Source organism: Gordionus sp. m RMFG-2023, chromosome 1 (assembly GCF_954871325.1).
Source record: "Gordionus sp. m RMFG-2023 chromosome 1, tfGorSpeb1-WG-v2, whole genome shotgun sequence".
Taxonomy (NCBI): Eukaryota; Metazoa; Nematomorpha; class Gordioida; order Chordodea; family Parachordodidae; genus Gordionus; species Gordionus sp. m RMFG-2023.
Window position 1 is genome coordinate 74,136,231 of NC_088775.1, and position 15,355 is coordinate 74,151,585.

The 15,355-nt window shown below is 35.7% G+C and overlaps 2 long non-coding RNA genes across 2 annotated transcripts; both read left to right on the plus strand.

Annotated features, from left to right (window-relative positions):
• Nucleotides 1-2,797: 2,797 nt before the first annotated feature.
• LOC135922869 (uncharacterized) lies at nucleotides 2,798-3,306 on the plus strand. The gene is made up of 3 exons (XR_010571060.1): nucleotides 2,798-2,964; nucleotides 3,010-3,123; nucleotides 3,166-3,306. It is a non-coding gene; the product is annotated as an uncharacterized LOC135922869 (long non-coding RNA).
• A 10,355-nt stretch (nucleotides 3,307-13,661) lies between these two features.
• On the plus strand, nucleotides 13,662-14,170 carry LOC135922870 (uncharacterized). Its single transcript, XR_010571061.1, has 3 exons — nucleotides 13,662-13,828; nucleotides 13,874-13,987; nucleotides 14,030-14,170. It is a non-coding gene; the product is annotated as an uncharacterized LOC135922870 (long non-coding RNA).
• The last annotated feature ends 1,185 nt before the right edge of the window (nucleotides 14,171-15,355 follow it).

Genomic DNA, 15,355 nt, shown 5'->3' on the forward strand with positions numbered 1-15,355 from the left:
CCATCTGGACAAACTACTCCATCTGGACAAACTACTCCATCTGGACAAACTACTCCATCAGGTCAAACTACTCCTTCTGGACAAACCACTCCTTCTGGACAAACCACTCCATCTGGACAAACTACTCCATCTGGACAAACTACTCCATCTGTACAAACCACTCCATCTGGTCAAACTACTCCTTCTAGACAAACTACTCCATCTCGACATACCACTCCATCTAGAGAAACCACTCCATCTCGACATACCACTCCATCTCGACATACCACTCCATCTCGACATACCACTCCATCTCGACATACCACTCCATCTCGACATACCACTCCATCTCGACATACCACTCCATCTCGACAAACCACTCCATCTGGACAAACCACTCCTTCTGGACAAACCACTCCTTCTGGACGAACCACTCCTTCTGGACAAACTACTCCATCAGGACAAACCACTCCTTCCGGACAAACTACTCCATCTGGACAAACCACTCCTTCTGGACAAACCACTCCTTCTGGACAAACTACTCCATCTGGACAAACCACTCCTTCTGGACAAACCACTCCTTCTGGACAAACTACTCCTTCTGGACAAACCACTCCTTCTGGACAAACCACTCCTTCTGGACAAACTACTCCTTCTGGACAAACCACTCCATCTCGACAAACTACTACTTGTCCGCCAGGTTTTATTATAGTCCCATAATCAAATGATACAAACTTTATTTTAATTTTCTAGCTATAAATCCTTGTGATTTAGTTACAAAAGACGGAAATTATAGTCTAAGTGATTTAATAAATTGCACCTCGCTATCTTGCAAGTAATAATATTCCATTTAAAATATATACTTAATATATTATATAGTGCTGAGATATACTTGGAACGAAAGGATAATAAAATTATATATCCTATCTTTGAAAATGATATTTTCGGACAATTTGTTCCCACGGATGACGAAGAGAAAGAAATCTTTCGAATATTGTCAATATTATATTATCTTAAATTAAAGTTTGATATTAGCTTTAAAGCAGAGAGCAATGTAATCATATTCGATTCAATTTTTAAATTTTACATAACATATATAGGTTGTACTTGAAACAAAAGATTTTACTGAATATAATGAAATCGCATTTTGTACATTAGTTATTGAAAAATTTATAAGTCCTATATGCATATATGCTAAATATGTTAAAGATATTGTAAATTAAATGTTTATGACAAATATTTACTGTATATTTTAGAAAACTATTACGCAATTGATTACATCAATCCAAATTGAGAAGAAAGATGGGAAATTAGAAACCATCGATAATAGCTTTATTATCCGTGCCAATAAAGATATATTCGATATTAAAGGAGATCATCATGTTTTAGACATTATTATAAAGGATTGTGGAAGTAATTTTTAGTTTATAATTAAGGTAAACTAATATATAATATATTTTTAAAATAATAGACATCACTAGTTCCTCATCAAGTATTTCATAATAAAATTTATTTTATATTAATTTATTTATTTCATAAATTAGTTGCTAAAATAATATTTTAAAGTATTAAAACTTTATAATAAAATTTGATACGAAATTAAAATATTTTTATACAATAAAATTGTCAACTAAATATTATATTGTGAAAATAAGTTAAATAAATCAAAAGGCTAATTTACCTTATTTAATTTTGCAATTTTTTATTTCCATCTATATAACCGTGCAAAATGCCGTTTCGTCTAAAAGTGCCAAAAGATCAAATAAATTGCAAATGATAGGAAATTAGAAATAATTTTTAAATTTACCGATGATGCTTATTGATATGACTGAAAAGATATATCTATTTATATATAATTAAATCTAAATTTATATTTGAATTATTTCCTTTTATAAGTAATTACCCCCACCACAACCGGATCGCCATTTAATACAACATCATCTCAAACGACACCATCTGGACAAACCACTCCATCTAGACAAACCACTCCATCAGGTCAAACTACTCCATCTGGACAAACCACTCCATCTGGACAAAGTACTCCATCTGGACAAACCACTCCTTCTGGACAAACTACTCCATCTGGGCAAACTACTCCATCTGGACAAACCACTCCATCTGGTCAAACCACTCCATCTGGACAAACTACTCCATCTCGACATACCACTCCATCTCGACAAACCACTCCATCTGGACAAACCACTCCTTCTGGACAAACCACTCCTTCCGGACAAACTACTCCATCTGGACAAACCACTCCTTCTGGACAAACTACTCCATCTGGACAAACCACTCCATCAGGTCAAACGACACCATCTGGACAAACCACTCCATCTGGACAAACCACTCCTTCTGGACAAACCACTCCATCAGGTCAAACTACTCCATCTGGACAAACCACTCCATCTGGTCAAACCACTCCATCTGGACAAACTACTCCATCTAAACAAACCACTCCTTCTGGACAAACTACTCCATCAGGACAAACTACTCCATCAGGACAAACCACTCCTTCCGGACAAACTACTCCATCTGGACAAACCACTCCTTCTGGACAAACTACTCCATCTGGACAAACTACTCCTTCTGGACAAACCACTCCATCTCGACAAACTACTACTTGTCCGCCAGGTTTTATTATAGTCCCATAATCAAATGATACAAACTTTATTTTAATTTTCTAGCTATAAATCCTTGTGATTTAGTTACAAAAGACGGAAATTATAGTCTAAGTGATTTAATAAATTGCACCTCGCTATCTTGCAAGTAATAATATTCCATTTCAAATATATACTTAATATATCATATAGTGCCGAGATATACTTGGAACGAAAGGATAATAAAATTATATATCCTATCTTTGAAAATGATATTTTCGGACAATTTGTTCCCACGGATGACGAAGAGAAAGATTTCTATTTAACATTTTCAATATTGTATTATCTTAAAATAAAATTTGATATTAGCTTCCAAGCAGAAAGCAATGTAAATTTAATTTCTTGCGTTCCATAAAATTCTTTCAATTTCTAGGTTATACTTGTAACAAAAGATTTTACAGATTATAGTAAAAAAGCATATTGTTCCTTAGTTATTGAAAAAGTAATATATTCAAAATGTTTCTTTCCCCAGGATGTTGAAGATATTGTAAATTGAATTTTTAAGACAAAAATTTACTGTATATTTTAGAAAACTATTACACAATTGATTACATCAATCAAAATTGAGATGAAAGATGGGAAATTAAAGACTATCGATAATAGCTTTATTATCCGTGCCAATAAAGATATATTCGATATTAAAGGAGATCATCATGTTTTAGACATTATTATAAAGGATTGTGGAAGTAATTTTTAGTTTATAATTAAGGTAAACTAATATATAATATATTTTTAAAATAACAGACATCACTAGTTCCTCATCAAGTATTTCATAATAATATTTATTTTATATTAATTTATTTATTTCATAAATTAGTTGCTAAAATAATATTTTAAAGTATTAAAACTTTATAATAAAATTTGATACGAAATTAAAATATTTTTATACAATAAAATTGTCAACTAAATATTATATTGTGAAAATAAGTTAAATAAATCAAAAGGCTAATTTACCTTATTTAATTTTGCAATTTTTTATTTCCATCTATATAACCGTGCAAAATGCCGTTTCGTCTAAAAGTGCCAAAAGATCAAATAAATTGCAAATGATAGGAAATTAGAAATAATTTTTAAATTTACCGATGATGCTTATTGATATGACTGAAAAGATATATCTATTTATATATAATTAAATCTAAATTTATATTTGAATTATTTCCTTTTATAAGTAATTACCCCCACCACAACCGGATCGCCATTTAATACAACATCATCTCAAACGACACCATCTGGACAAACCACTCCATCTAGACAAACCACTCCATCAGGTCAAACTACTCCATCTGGACAAACCACTCCATCTGGTCAAACCACTCCATCTGGACAAACCACTCCTTCTGGACAAACTACTCCATCTGGGCAAACTACTCCATCAGGTCAAACGACACCATCTGGTCAAACCACTCCATCTGGACAAACTACTCCATCTGGACAAACCACTCCATCTGGACAAACTACTCCATCTGGACAAACTACTCCATCTGTACAAACCACTCCATCTGGTCAAACTACTCCTTCTGGACAAACTACTCCATCTCGACATACCACTCCATCTAGAGAAACCACTCCATCTCGACATACCACTCCATCTCGACATACCACTCCATCTCGACATACCACTCCATCTCGACATACCACTCCATCTCGACAAACCACTCCATCTGGACAAACCACTCCTTCTGGACAAACTACTCCATCAGGACAAACCACTCCTTCCGGACAAACTACTCCTGGACAAACCACTCCTTCTGGACAAACCACTCCTTCTGGACAAACCACTCCTTCTGGACAAACCACTCCTTCTGGACGAACCACTCCATCTGGACAAACTACTCCATTCTGGACGAACCACTCCTTCTGGACAAACTACTCCATCAGGACAAACTACTCCTTCTGGAAAAACCACTCCATCAGGTCAAACTACTCCATCTGGACAAACCACTCCATCTGGACAAACTACTCCATCTAAACAAACCACTCCTTCCGGACAAACTACTCCATCAGGACAAACCACTCCTTCCGGACAAACTACTCCATCTGTACAAACCACTCCTTCTGGACAAACCACTCCTTCTGGACAAACCACTCCTTCTGGACGAACCACTCCTTCTGGACAAACTACTCCATCTGGACAAACTACTCCATCAGGTCAAACTACTCCTTCTGGACAAACCACTCCTTCTGGACAAACCACTCCATCTGGACAAACTACTCCATCTGGACAAACTACTCCATCTGTACAAACCACTCCATCTGGTCAAACTACTCCTTCTGGACAAACTACTCCATCTCGACATACCACTCCATCTAGAGAAACCACTCCATCTCGACATACCACTCCATCTCGACATACCACTCCATCTCGACATACCACCCCATCTCGACATACCACTCCATCTCGACATACCACTCCATCTCGACATACCACTCCATCTCGACATACCACTCCATCTCGACATACCACTCCATCTCGACAAACCACTCCATCTGGACAAACCACTCCTTCTGGACAAACTACTCCATCTGGACAAACTACTCCTTCTGGACAAACTACTCCATCAGGTCAAACTACTCCTTCTGGACAAACTACTCCTTCTGGACAAACTACTCCTTCTGGACAAACTACTCCTTCTGGAAAAACTACTCCTTCCGGACAAACTACTCCTTCCGGACAAACCACTCCTTCTGGACAAACCACTCCTTCTGCACAAACCACTCCTTCTGGACAAACCACTCCTTCTGGACAAACCACTCCTTCTGGACAAACCACTCCTTCTGGACGAACCACTCCTTCTGAACAAACTACTCCTTCCGGACAAACTACTCCTTCCGGACAAACTACTCCATCTGGACAAACCACTCCTTCTGGACAAACCACTCCTTCTGGACAAACTACTCCTTCTGGACAAACCACTCCATCTCGACAAACTACTACTTGTCCGCCAGGTTTTATTATAGTCCCATAATCAAATGATACAAACTTTATTTTAATTTTCTAGCTATAAATCCTTGTGATTTAGTTACAAAAGACGGAAATTATAGTCTAAGTGATTTAATAAATTGCACCTCGCTATCTTGCAAGTAATAATATTCCATTTAAAATATATACTTAATATATTATATAGTGCTGAGATATACTTGGAACGAAAGGATAATAAAATTATATATCCTATCTTTGAAAATGATATTTTCGGACAATTTGTTCCCACGGATGACGAAGAGAAAGAAATCTTTCGAATATTGTCAATATTATATTATCTTAAATTAAAGTTTGATATTAGCTTTAAAGCAGAGAGCAATGTAATCATATTCGATTCAATTTTTAAATTTTACATAACATATATAGGTTGTACTTGAAACAAAAGATTTTACTGAATATAATGAAATCGCATTTTGTACAATAGTTATTGAAAAATTTATAAGTCCTATATGCATATATGCTAAATATGTTAAAGATATTGTAAATTAAATGTTTATGACAAATATTTACTGTATATTTTAGAAAACTATTACGCAATTGATTACATCAATCCAAATTGAGAAGAAAGATGGGAAATTAAAGACTATCGATAATAGCTTTATTATCCGTGCCAATAAAGATATATTCGATATTAAAGGAGATCATCATGTTTTAGACATTATTATAAAGGATTGTGGAAGTAATTTTTAGTTTATAATTAAGGTAAACTAATATATAATATATTTTTAAAATAACAGACATCACTAGTTCCTCATCAAGTATTTCATAATAATATTTATTTTATATTAATTTATTTATTTCATAAATTAGTTGCTAAAATAATATTTTAAAGTATTAAAACTTTATAATAAAATTTGATACGAAATTAAAATATTTTTATACAATAAAATTGTCAACTAAATATTATATTGTGAAAATAAGTTAAATAAATCAAAAGGCTAATTTACCTTATTTAATTTTGAAATTTTTTATTTCCATCTATATATCCGTGTTAATTTTTAAATTTACCTATGATGCTTATTGATATGACTGAAAAGATATATCTATTTATATATAATTAAATCTAAATTTATATTTGAATTATTTCCTTTTATAAGTAATTACCCCCACCACAACCGGATCGCCATTTAATACAACATCATCTCAAACGACACCATCTGGACAAACCACTCCATCTAGACAAACCACTCCATCAGGTCAAACTACTCCATCTGGACAAACCACTCCATCTGGTCAAACCACTCCATCTGGACAAACTACTCCATCTGGACAAACAACTCCTTCTGGACAAACTACTCCATCTGGGCAAACTACTCCATCAGGTCAAACGACACCATCTGGTCAAACCACTCCATCTGGACAAACTACTCCATCTAAACAAACCACTCCTTCCGGACAAACTACTCCATCTGGACAAACCACTCCTTCTGGACAAACTACTCCATCTGGACAAACCACTCCATCAGGTCAAACGACACCATCTGGACAAACCACTCCATCTGGACAAACCACTCCATCAGGTCAAACTACTCCATCTGGACAAACCACTCCATCTGGTCAAACCACTCCATCTGGTCAAACCACTCCATCTAAACAAACTACTCCATCTAAACAAACCACTCCTTCTGGACAAACTACTCCATCAGGACAAACTACTCCATCTGGACAAACCACTCCTTCTGGACAAACCACTCCTTCTGGACAAACCACTCCTTCTGGACAAACCACTCCTTCTGGACGAACCACTCCATCTGGACAAACTACTCCATCTGGACAAACTACTCCTTCTGGACAAACTACTCCTTCTGGACGAACCACTCCTTCTGGACAAACTACTCCATCAGGACAAACTACTCCTTCTGGAAAAACCACTCCATCAGGTCAAACTACTCCATCTGGACAAACCACTCCATCTGGACAAACTACTCCATCTAAACAAACCACTCCTTCCGGACAAACTACTCCATCAGGACAAACCACTCCTTCCGGACAAACTACTCCATCTGTACAAACCACTCCTTCTGGACAAACCACTCCTTCTGGACAAACCACTCCTTCTGGACGAACCACTCCTTCTGGACAAACTACTCCATCAGGTCAAACTACTCCTTCTGGACAAACCACTCCTTCTGGACAAACCACTCCATCTGGACAAACTACTCCATCTGGACAAACTACTCCATCTGTACAAACCACTCCATCTGGTCAAACTACTCCTTCTAGACAAACTACTCCATCTCGACATACCACTCCATCTAGAGAAACCACTCCATCTCGACATACCACTCCATCTCGACATACCACTCCATCTCGACATACCACCCCATCTCGACATACCACTCCATCTCGACATACCACTCCATCTCGACATACCACTCCATCTCGACATACCACTCCATCTCGACAAACCACTCCATCTGGACAAACCACTCCTTCTGGACAAACCACTCCTTCTGGACAAACCACTCCTTCTGGACAAACTACTCCATCTGGACAAACTACTCCTTCTGGACAAACTACTCCATCAGGTCAAACTACTCCTTCTGGACAAACTACTCCATCTGGACAAACTACTCCTTCTGGACAAACTACTCCATCTGGACAAACTACTCCATCTGGACAAACTACTCCTTCTGGACAAACTACTCCATCAGGTCAAACTACTCCTTCTGGACAAACTACTCCATCTGGACAAACTACTCCTTCTGGACAAACTACTCCTTCTGGACAAACTACTCCATCAGGACAAACCACTCCTTCCGGACAAACTACTCCATCTGGACAAACCACTCCTTCTGGACAAACCACTCCTTCTGGACAAACCACTCCTTCTGGACAAACCACTCCTTCTGGACGAACCACTCCTTCTGGACAAACCACTCCATCTCGACAAACTACTACTTGTCCGCCAGGTTTTATTATAGTCCCATAATCAAATGATACAAACTTTATTTTAATTTTCTAGCTATAAATCCTTGTGATTTAGTTACAAAAGACGGAAATTATAGTCTAAGTGATTTAATAAATTGCACCTCGCTATCTTGCAAGTAATAATATTCCATTTAAAATATATACTTAATATATTATATAGTGCTGAGATATACTTGGAACGAAAGGATAATAAAATTATATATCCTATCTTTGAAAATGATATTTTCGGACAATTTGTTCCCACGGATGACGAAGAGAAAGAAATCTTTCGAATATTGTCAATATTATATTATCTTAAATTAAAGTTTGATATTAGCTTTAAAGCAGAGAGCAATGTAATCATATTCGATTCAATTTTTAAATTTTACATAACATATATAGGTTGTACTTGAAACAAAAGATTTTACTGAATATAATGAAATCGCATTTTGTACAATAGTTATTGAAAAATTTATAAGTCCTATATGCATATATGCTAAATATGTTAAAGATATTGTAAATTAAATGTTTATGACAAATATTTACTGTATATTTTAGAAAACTATTACGCAATTGATTACATCAATCCAAATTGAGAAGAAAGATGGGAAATTAAAGACTATCGATAATAGCTTTATTATCCGTGCCAATAAAGATATATTCGATATTAAAGGAGATCATCATGTTTTAGACATTATTATAAAGGATTGTGGAAGTAATTTTTAGTTTATAATTAAGGTAAACTAATATATAATATATTTTTAAAATAACAGACATCACTAGTTCCTCATCAAGTATTTCATAATAATATTTATTTTATATTAATTTATTTATTTCATAAATTAGTTGCTAAAATAATATTTTAAAGTATTAAAACTTTATAATAAAATTTGATACGAAATTAAAATATTTTTATACAATAAAATTGTCAACTAAATATTATATTGTGAAAATAAGTTAAATAAATCAAAAGGCTAATTTACCTTATTTAATTTTGAAATTTTTTATTTCCATCTATATATCCGTGTTAATTTTTAAATTTACCTATGATGCTTATTGATATGACTGAAAAGATATATCTATTTATATATAATTAAATCTAAATTTATATTTGAATTATTTCCTTTTATAAGTAATTACCCCCACCACAACCGGATCGCCATTTAATACAACATCATCTCAAACGACACCATCTGGACAAACCACTCCATCTAGACAAACCACTCCATCAGGTCAAACTACTCCATCTGGACAAACCACTCCATCTGGTCAAACCACTCCATCTGGACAAACTACTCCATCTGGACAAACAACTCCTTCTGGACAAACTACTCCATCTGGGCAAACTACTCCATCAGGTCAAACGACACCATCTGGTCAAACCACTCCATCTGGACAAACTACTCCATCTAAACAAACCACTCCTTCCGGACAAACTACTCCATCTGGACAAACCACTCCTTCTGGACAAACTACTCCATCTGGACAAACCACTCCATCAGGTCAAACGACACCATCTGGACAAACCACTCCATCAGGTCAAACTACTCCATCTGGACAAACCACTCCATCTGGTCAAACCACTCCATCTGGTCAAACCACTCCATCTAAACAAACTACTCCATCTAAACAAACCACTCCTTCTGGACAAACTACTCCATCAGGACAAACCACTCCTTCTGGACAAACCACTCCTTCTGGACAAACCACTCCTTCTGGACAAACCACTCCTTCTGGACGAACCACTCCATCTGGACAAACTACTCCATCTGGACAAACTACTCCTTCTGGACAAACTACTCCTTCTGGACGAACCACTCCTTCTGGACAAACTACTCCTTCTGGAAAAACCACTCCATCAGGTCGAACTACTCCATCTGTACAAACCACTCCTTCTGGACAAACCACTCCTTCTGGACAAACCACTCCTTCTGGACGAACCACTCCTTCTGGACAAACTACTCCATCTGGACAAACCACTCCTTCTGGACAAACCACTCCTTCTGGACGAACCACTCCTTCTGGACGAACCACTCCATCTGGACAAACTACTCCATCAGGACAAACTACTCCTTCTGGAAAAACCACTCCATCAGGTCAAACTACTCCATCTGGACAAACTACTCCATCTAAACAAACCACTCCTTCCGGACAAACTACTCCATCAGGACAAACCACTCCTTCCGGACAAACTACTCCATCTGTACAAACCACTCCTTCTGGACAAACCACTCCTTCTGGACAAACCACTCCTTCTGGACGAACCACTCCTGGACAAACTACTCCATCTGGACAAACTACTCCATCAGGTCAAACTACTCCTTCTGGACAAACCACTCCTTCTGGACAAACCACTCCATCTGGACAAACTACTCCATCTGGACAAACTACTCCATCTGGACAAACTACTCCATCTGGACAAACTACTCCATCAGGTCAAACTACTCCTTCTGGACAAACCACTCCTTCTGGACAAACCACTCCTTCTGGACAAACCACTCCATCTGGACAAACTACTCCATCTGGACAAACTACTCCATCTGTACAAACCACTCCATCTGGTCAAACTACTCCTTCTAGACAAACTACTCCATCTCGACATACCACTCCATCTAGAGAAACCACTCCATCTCGACATACCACTCCATCTCGACATACCACTCCATCTCGACATACCACTCCATCTCGACATACCACTCCATCTCGACATACCACTCCATCTCGACAAACCACTCCTTCTGGACAAACCACTCCTTCTGGACAAACTACTCCTTCTGGACAAACCACTCCTTCCGGACAAACTACTCCATCTGGACAAACCACTCCTTCTGGACAAACCACTCCTTCTGGACAAACCACTCCATCTGGACAAACCACTCCTTCTGGACAAACCACTCCTTCTGGACAAACTACTCCTTCTGGACAAACCACTCCTTCTGGACAAACCACTCCTTCTGGACAAACTACTCCTTCTGGACAAACCACTCCATCTCGACAAACTACTACTTGTCCGCCAGGTTTTATTATAGTCCCATAATCAAATGATACAAACTTTATTTTAATTTTCTAGCTATAAATCCTTGTGATTTAGTTACAAAAGACGGAAATTATAGTCTAAGTGATTTAATAAATTGCACCTCGCTATCTTGCAAGTAATAATATTCCATTTAAAATATATACTTAATATATTATATAGTGCTGAGATATACTTGGAACGAAAGGATAATAAAATTATATATCCTATCTTTGAAAATGATATTTTCGGACAATTTGTTCCCACGGATGACGAAGAGAAAGAAATCTTTCGAATATTGTCAATATTATATTATCTTAAATTAAAGTTTGATATTAGCTTTAAAGCAGAGAGCAATGTAATCATATTCGATTCAATTTTTAAATTTTACATAACATATATAGGTTGTACTTGAAACAAAAGATTTTACTGAATATAATGAAATCGCATTTTGTACATTAGTTATTGAAAAATTTATAAGTCCTATATGCATATATGCTAAATATGTTAAAGATATTGTAAATTAAATGTTTATGACAAATATTTACTGTATATTTTAGAAAACTATTACGCAATTGATTACATCAATCCAAATTGAGAAGAAAGATGGGAAATTAGAAACCATCGATAATAGCTTTATTATCCGTGCCAATAAAGATATATTCGATATTAAAGGAGATCATCATGTTTTAGACATTATTATAAAGGATTGTGGAAGTAATTTTTAGTTTATAATTAAGGTAAACTAATATATAATATATTTTTAAAATAATAGACATCACTAGTTCCTCATCAAGTATTTCATAATAAAATTTATTTTATATTAATTTATTTATTTCATAAATTAGTTGCTAAAATAATATTTTAAAGTATTAAAACTTTATAATAAAATTTGATACGAAATTAAAATATTTTTATACAATAAAATTGTCAACTAAATATTATATTGTGAAAATAAGTTAAATAAATCAAAAGGCTAATTTACCTTATTTAATTTTGCAATTTTTTATTTCCATCTATATAACCGTGCAAAATGCCGTTTCGTCTAAAAGTGCCAAAAGATCAAATAAATTGCAAATGATAGGAAATTAGAAATAATTTTTAAATTTACCGATGATGCTTATTGATATGACTGAAAAGATATATCTATTTATATATAATTAAATCTAAATTTATATTTGAATTATTTCCTTTTATAAGTAATTACCCCCACCACAACCGGATCGCCATTTAATACAACATCATCTCAAACGACACCATCTGGACAAACCACTCCATCTAGACAAACCACTCCATCAGGTCAAACTACTCCATCTGGACAAACCACTCCATCTGGACAAAGTACTCCATCTGGACAAACCACTCCTTCTGGACAAACTACTCCATCTGGGCAAACTACTCCATCTGGACAAACCACTCCATCTGGTCAAACCACTCCATCTGGACAAACTACTCCATCTCGACATACCACTCCATCTCGACAAACCACTCCATCTGGACAAACCACTCCTTCTGGACAAACCACTCCTTCCGGACAAACTACTCCATCTGGACAAACCACTCCTTCTGGACAAACTACTCCATCTGGACAAACCACTCCATCAGGTCAAACGACACCATCTGGACAAACCACTCCATCTGGACAAACCACTCCTTCTGGACAAACCACTCCATCAGGTCAAACTACTCCATCTGGACAAACCACTCCATCTGGTCAAACCACTCCATCTGGACAAACTACTCCATCTAAACAAACCACTCCTTCTGGACAAACTACTCCATCAGGACAAACTACTCCATCAGGACAAACCACTCCTTCCGGACAAACTACTCCATCTGGACAAACCACTCCTTCTGGACAAACTACTCCATCTGGACAAACTACTCCTTCTGGACAAACCACTCCATCTCGACAAACTACTACTTGTCCGCCAGGTTTTATTATAGTCCCATAATCAAATGATACAAACTTTATTTTAATTTTCTAGCTATAAATCCTTGTGATTTAGTTACAAAAGACGGAAATTATAGTCTAAGTGATTTAATAAATTGCACCTCGCTATCTTGCAAGTAATAATATTCCATTTCAAATATATACTTAATATATCATATAGTGCCGAGATATACTTGGAACGAAAGGATAATAAAATTATATATCCTATCTTTGAAAATGATATTTTCGGACAATTTGTTCCCACGGATGACGAAGAGAAAGATTTCTATTTAACATTTTCAATATTGTATTATCTTAAAATAAAATTTGATATTAGCTTCCAAGCAGAAAGCAATGTAAATTTAATTTCTTGCGTTCCATAAAATTCTTTCAATTTCTAGGTTATACTTGTAACAAAAGATTTTACAGATTATAGTAAAAAAGCATATTGTTCCTTAGTTATTGAAAAAGTAATATATTCAAAATGTTTCTTTCCCCAGGATGTTGAAGATATTGTAAATTGAATTTTTAAGACAAAAATTTACTGTATATTTTAGAAAACTATTACACAATTGATTACATCAATCAAAATTGAGATGAAAGATGGGAAATTAAAGACTATCGATAATAGCTTTATTATCCGTGCCAATAAAGATATATTCGATATTAAAGGAGATCATCATGTTTTAGACATTATTATAAAGGATTGTGGAAGTAATTTTTAGTTTATAATTAAGGTAAACTAATATATAATATATTTTTAAAATAACAGACATCACTAGTTCCTCATCAAGTATTTCATAATAATATTTATTTTATATTAATTTATTTATTTCATAAATTAGTTGCTAAAATAATATTTTAAAGTATTAAAACTTTATAATAAAATTTGATACGAAATTAAAATATTTTTATACAATAAAATTGTCAACTAAATATTATATTGTGAAAATAAGTTAAATAAATCAAAAGGCTAATTTACCTTATTTAATTTTGCAATTTTTTATTTCCATCTATATAACCGTGCAAAATGCCGTTTCGTCTAAAAGTGCCAAAAGATCAAATAAATTGCAAATGATAGGAAATTAGAAATAATTTTTAAATTTACCGATGATGCTTATTGATATGACTGAAAAGATATATCTATTTATATATAATTAAATCTAAATTTATATTTGAATTATTTCCTTTTATAAGTAATTACCCCCACCACAACCGGATCGCCATTTAATACAACATCATCTCAAACGACACCATCTGGACAAACCACTCCATCTAGACAAACCACTCCATCAGGTCAAACTACTCCATCTGGACAAACCACTCCATCTGGTCAAACCACTCCATCTGGACAAACCACTCCTTCTGGACAAACTACTCCATCTGGGCAAACTACTCCATCAGGTCAAACGACACCATCTGGTCAAACCACTCCATCTGGACAAACTACTCCATCTGGACAAACCACTCCATCTGGACAAACTACTCCATCTGGACAAACTACTCCATCTGTACAAACCACTCCATCTGGTCAAACTACTCCTTCTGGACAAACTACTCCATCTCGACATACCACTCCATCTAGAGAAACCACTCCATCTCGACATACCACTCCATCTCGATATACCACTCCATCTCGACATACCACTCCATCTCGACATACCACTCCATCTCGACATACCACTCCATCTCGACATACCACTCCATCTCGACAAACCACTCCATCTGGACAAACCACTCCTTCTGGACAAACTACTCCATCAGGACAAACCACTCCTTCCGGACAAACTACTCCATCTGGACAAACCACTCCTTCTGGACAAACCACTCCTTCTGGACAAACCACTCCTTCTGGACAAACCACTCCTTCTGGACAAACCACT